Genomic DNA, 6,000 nt, shown 5'->3' with positions numbered 1-6,000 from the left:
CAGTTATTCATTTTTGGCTTTCTCTCTCAGTTGCAGATAAGGTGGGATGAGCAGAAAGTAGCTTATTATCTGTTACTGGACAGTCAGGCTCCACCTAATATGTGTTAATTGCTAGATGCTTGGAATCAGGAGGATTTTTGTGGACAACTCTCCATATGTGAATATTGTTATTAGATTGTCAATACATAAGTTATGTTTACTGACTTAACATGCATGTTAAGCCAGGAATTTCTTTCTGGTGTGTGTTTTTTTTTAAAATTCTTGTAAAGCTTTCTGATTAGGGCTTCCTCTGAGCAGGGTGAAATGCTACCAGTTTGGACCGGTTCACCCAAACCGGTAGTAAAGATGCCAGGGGTTTTCCCGAACCAGTAGTAAAAAAAAATGCTGATCCAATAATCAGCTGTGCGGCACGATTTATATTAGCTAGAAAGCAGGAAATCCTGCTTTCTAGCTAATCTAAATCGCGTGGCACAGTGGATTTCCCCCCCCTCCCGCTGCTCGCTGTTTGCAGGTGGGCTTGGTAGCAGGCTCCGCCCACCCACCCAGATGCCGCTTTGATGCTCTCTGCATGCACAGAAAGTCCTGCGCATTCATGGAGGTGGCGAGTGCGCACACCCACGGGCGTTTTCACATTGCTACTGAACCGGTAGCAAACATAACCCCTACCTCTGAGCCTTCCATGACAGGAAGATCCACTCAGACCATCTGAAGGAACAATGCACACACAGTGCAGCTGCGCATTTGCTGTAAGCTTTTTTTTAAAGCATGTTAAAGGGTTGGGAAAAAATAACGGAAAAAATGAAGCAGACGAAGAGCCAGCATGGACTACATAAGAGTGAAGTCAAATTACTTTTGGGGCTGGAGGTTTATTGAATTGCATTTGCGGCCTTAAGCAACCCAGAGGTTTAACAGGTCTACTCTTGTGCTTGTGATCATGGCTTTTGAGACTACAGGGTTACGACTGGAGAGCCCTTCTTCTGAAACTTCACCGTTGATTGTGTGAAAATGGTTTGGGCATTATTAACCCCAGCAAAACCAATTCCTGAAGAGAAGGACAAAGGGAAGGGGGAGGGAAAACACCACTCTTGGCTAATTTAACAATTCAGAAATCACACTGATTTCTGCAAACCGGATGAGGAAGCAAGGAGCAAAAGAAGCTGAATGTTTGGTCTTCTTCTGTGAATACAATCAGATTCAACCAACAGTATCTACAAAAATGATTATAAATGTTAGCATTTCCCTCCTTTTCTTTTTACCCATCTGTTTGGAAGTCTGAAAGCCTACAGGCACCATTTCCCCATTTTCTCCAAGGGAACAGACATCCAATGCCTGTAGTATCAACCCACTACAAATTATCAGAATCCTTTTCTAGGCAGAATAAGGAACATATTAGCTATAATCAATCTTTCTATCAAGATATCTTTTCCCAGGTGGTTTAACAGGATTTCAGAACACCAAGGGAATCCTGTCACCCCAATCATTAGTGGTCCTCTTGTTCGTCCAGCTAAGTTTTCTTCTTCTCCCTTTGTTCATTTCCCCCCTTTATCTGTATTTCTTGCAGCCGCCTGTGTTTAATTCCACACTTTGTCTATCTGTACCTTTGTTCACACCTTCCCTCTCACAAAGTCTATCCTTCCTTAAAGGCACCGTGAAATTATGCAAAGCTTTCCCCTCAGGTCTCCCCTCCATATTTCCCTCCTGCAGACAAGCTCTCACACTCCTAATGAGGTTAGCGGCTGAAACTCAGCAGCTGCCTTCACTCATCTCAGATAAGCTCATAATGAGAGGCACTGACTCCTTGGAACATCAGTTTTGCACTATTTGAGGGAGGAGGAAAAGAGGAGAAGGGAGGGAGGGAGAGAGAGAGAGAGAAAGAGAGAGAGAGAGAGAGAAAGAGAGAGAGAGAGAGAGAGAATGGTGTGGGTGAAGAGCAGAAAGAGTTTGTTAGGGAAGAATTCACTCATGAGTACCAAAGGTTCTTGGTGAACATCATCAGAGTAAGACTTCACAGAAGGGAATTTGTAAGAGAGAATAGAAGCAAAGGCTTTTATCAAAGCCAAGGACAATTGGGTTGGGACAATCCTAGTTTTGTTCCTATCTTCTCCCCTCACACCCAGGATAATTGCCACATGGACAAGAGGAAAAACCTGCAAATGTTTTTATGTTTATCTATTGGGAGTAGGTGGGAGTTGATCATCAAATGAAAAGGGAATATTTTTTTATTGGGATTGTGATACAGACAAGGGACTCAAACCTCCTTCCAAAGTTATCTGACGTGACACAATTTTTTGAGAATCCAACTTATGGCTGCTGCTCATAGGTGTTTGTTTGTTTTTAAAGTCAAACTATAGTATAAAACATGCTTGGCCTGGTCACTTGGTAGATTCGTTTGGAAGTTTCTTTTATGTGTTTAATAATTATTTATGAGAATATTAAGTAGGCCTGGTGTGTACATTCCCATTAAGAGCACCCAGCTTTCAATCATGATAGTATATATAGAAATGACTTCTCTCCAGAAACATTTTATCCCATTGTGTGACTGCCGGGTTCATTAGCCAGCAAAGGCCATAAAATTAAGAGGATACAATTGGTGATTCCACTGTTTCATTGAGTTCTTTTGATAAAGGGTTCTTTCCATTTTAAACAAAGCATTTAAAACATGGACTTTAATCCACACAAGTTTATTCTTTTGCAAAACTCTTAGATTCTGAAGTGACCCAGCCCAGGGTAATTTTTAATGAGTCAAATTATTGTCCATCTAGAAAAAAAAAATTTCTGCTAACTCTAACTAAAGGACAAATTGCAATGTATACTATTCCCCCCATTTGTTTATAATGTACATTCCTAGTAATTCAGAATAAGCTAATTTGATTGGCCTGGCCTTTGACTGAGTGTTCTCCATTTCATATTTTAATTGTAGCAAGAAGATTCTTATTTTTCCACTTCATTTGGCTAATATAATGAACATATGCAGAGGAACATTCATAATTCCTTGCTATTTTTTCTGAATAGCAATAGCAATAGCAGTAGACTTATATACCGCTTCATAGGCCTTTCAGGCCTCTCTAAGCGGTTTACAGAGAGTCAGCATATTGCCCCCAACAATCTGGGTCCTCATTTTACCCACCTCGGAAGGATGGAAGGCTGAGTCAACCCTGAGCCGGTGAGATTTGAACTGCTGAACTGCTGATCTAGCAGTAGCCTGCAGTGCTGCATTTAACCACTGCGCCACCTTGGCTCTTGAAGTCCAGAACAATTGGAAGTTCCCCGATGGACTTTCCCAATCCATGCAAAACTTCTAGTAATTTATCTTTTGGGAGAAAAGAGCAAGAACATGTCAACATAAATAGCCGTTGTAGCATTTTGTAGATCAGTCACAGCTGGCTAGCAATAGAGGCAGGAAAACTCAGATTCTTTTGGGAACCCATTTAGATCCATCAGATAACCTTTTCTCAGACACCATCTCAGCCGAAGCTTAAAGTAGCAACCAATCTATATCTAATCAGTGAATGATATGCTTAGAACAATAGAGTTATAGATAACTTATTTAGATCACAAGTTTCACTAGAATAGAAACCATTCTGAGAGTTGGCTGCATGCGTCTAGCTCAGGGGTGTCAAATTCGCGGTGTGGATGGATCACGCACTGGCTGCGCTCATGCCCAATTTGGTGAAGGGGTGGAAAGTCACAATACGTCACATGATAACACTGTGATGATGTGATTTTGACACCCCTGATCCAGCCAAATACAACCCAAGTATATGGATTAACTGACCTGGATATAGCCTGACCCAGCGCATGTATCTGAAGAGATTTAGAAAATCACCCAGGGCTGAATAAATACAAACACAGACAATCTAACTGATAAGCAAACCAGTTGGGTCGGCCGTGTTGCTGTTCTGAAAGGACCCAAAACCGTGGTTTTGTCAGTGGGCCTGGGAATTGCAAATGGAGATACAGCCAATCAAGGGGTTGATTTGATTGCGTTGTTGCTGCCATGGGGGTGGGGTGGGGATTTGAATGGGGGGGGGATTATGTATTGGAATTTAAAATGTTGCAATCTGTTTGGAGTCACCTGTGTGTGAGTTGGGTGGCTATATACATCTGTTTAATAAAGAAATAAAGGTGATGAGCAGATGCCAAAATCACTAAGTCATGGTGGTAAGAGCCGAGGTGGCGCAGTGGTTAAATGCAGCACTGCGGGCTACTTCAGCTGACTGCAGTTCGGCTGTTCAAATCTCACCGGCTCAAGGTTGACTCAGCCTTCCATCCTTCCAAGGTGGGTGAAATGAGGACCCGTATTGTTGTTGGGGGCAATATGCTGACTCTGTAAACCGCTTAGAGAGGGCTGAAAGCCCCATGAAGCGGTATATAAGTCTAACTGCTATTGCTATTATATGGTACTGTGTTTTCCTGAAAATATGACCTACCTACCCAAAAGTAAGTCCTAGCTTGATTTCTACACATGCACCCAATATAAGCCCTACCCAAAAATAAGCCCTAGTTAAGACTCCAGGATCATGGGTATAAATTAAGCTAGAGTGGGGATGATGGATGGAGCTGCCCTACTACTTACCTTTGGACAGTTGCAGCCAGACCTCGACACCTGCCTTGCCAGGTCATTTCTTCTGCAGCCAGCAAGGCCAGCAAGACTCTCCTAAAGGCCTGCACCCCATAACAGAGCTCCGGATGGATCCAGATCTCTGTTATCAGCTGCAGAGGCCTCCAGGAGAGCCTTGCCGGCTGCAGAAGAATTCCCTGAAGGCCTCTGACAGTGAAAAGGAGGCCAACACATGCAAGTGAGGGGAGCCACTGGATGACATCCACCCCAAGAATAAGACCTGGTGCCTTTTTTGATGGCAGGAAAAAATATAATGGAGGGTTTTATTTTTTTGGGGGGGGGAATAATAGATACATGCAATTCGCTTTTGACCATATGATGAAGAAAAAAATTACCATGTGAATTGGTAGGAAAAAGTTGCAAGTTCATTGCCATAAGTCTCAGGCCTTCAGCTGTGATGACGCCTGACTCCTTGCCTCATATGAGCTTCTGCTGAAGGAAGTTTCACAAGCGCACATTTGGCAGCCACATACACTGTTTAAGTTGGCACGCCCACTTCCTCCAAAGAAGGTCAACAGCTGCACACCTGCATCAAGAAACTCATTTTTTTGTTTCAATCTACATCCTGTCCTTCTGCTTATATTTCATTAAACCCTGTTTTCTTGTGTGGTCTTCCCCTGAGCTGCTCTTTCCAAATGCCTGAAATCATTACTGCATCTTTGGATCAAGCCTCCAAACGAAGAAGTGTCATCCTTCAATGTGATGCATTTGAAAATCATTGCCAAGGAAGGTGGTTAGTATTGTGTGTTATGCTTTTGTGGATTGAGAATGTTGCTCATTCTTACATTTTGCAAAATATATTCATTTCCCTTTTTTAAAAAAAAGTTTGCATTTCATTTTTATTTCAGGATTAAAGTTCTGGCAAAGTACACCTTGCAATATTTGTGGGGGTGGTTTATACTCCTGGAAACAGAATTCTGGGTTTGTTGTTTACTTTTTGATGGTGATTTTTGAGCACGCTGTGTTGTTCGAAGTGTTGTGGGCAGATTTTCCCACCCTGTCTGCAGGAGTTTATGGGAATGATTGTGGGGGAGAGAGCAAAGGGAATGGTCAGATAAGAGACAGCGTAACCCACAGCTGCATAATGGGCAGAGAAAAAAGCTCACAAGGGAACCCTTGCTAAGTCAGGCTGTAAAGGTGACAGCAGGAGAATTGCATTTTCAAACTTCCAAGATTTTTTAATGGATTTTACCGTAAAATAAAATTAGCTCATCAGCGCGTGTTTCCTGTCTTAGTAACTACAATATCAACACTGTCAATTATGATGTTTGCTTCTATGAGTAGACTATGTTTAAAATATGTTGATGAAAGAATGATAGATGTAGAACAAATTGTATTGAATAAAATAGAAAAAGTATTGGAAGTGGAACTACAAGTGA

This window comes from Thamnophis elegans, chromosome 5 (genome assembly GCF_009769535.1).
Source record: "Thamnophis elegans isolate rThaEle1 chromosome 5, rThaEle1.pri, whole genome shotgun sequence".
Lineage (NCBI taxonomy): Eukaryota > Metazoa > Chordata > Lepidosauria > Squamata > Colubridae > Thamnophis > Thamnophis elegans.
This window is presented reverse-complemented; position numbering follows the sequence as displayed.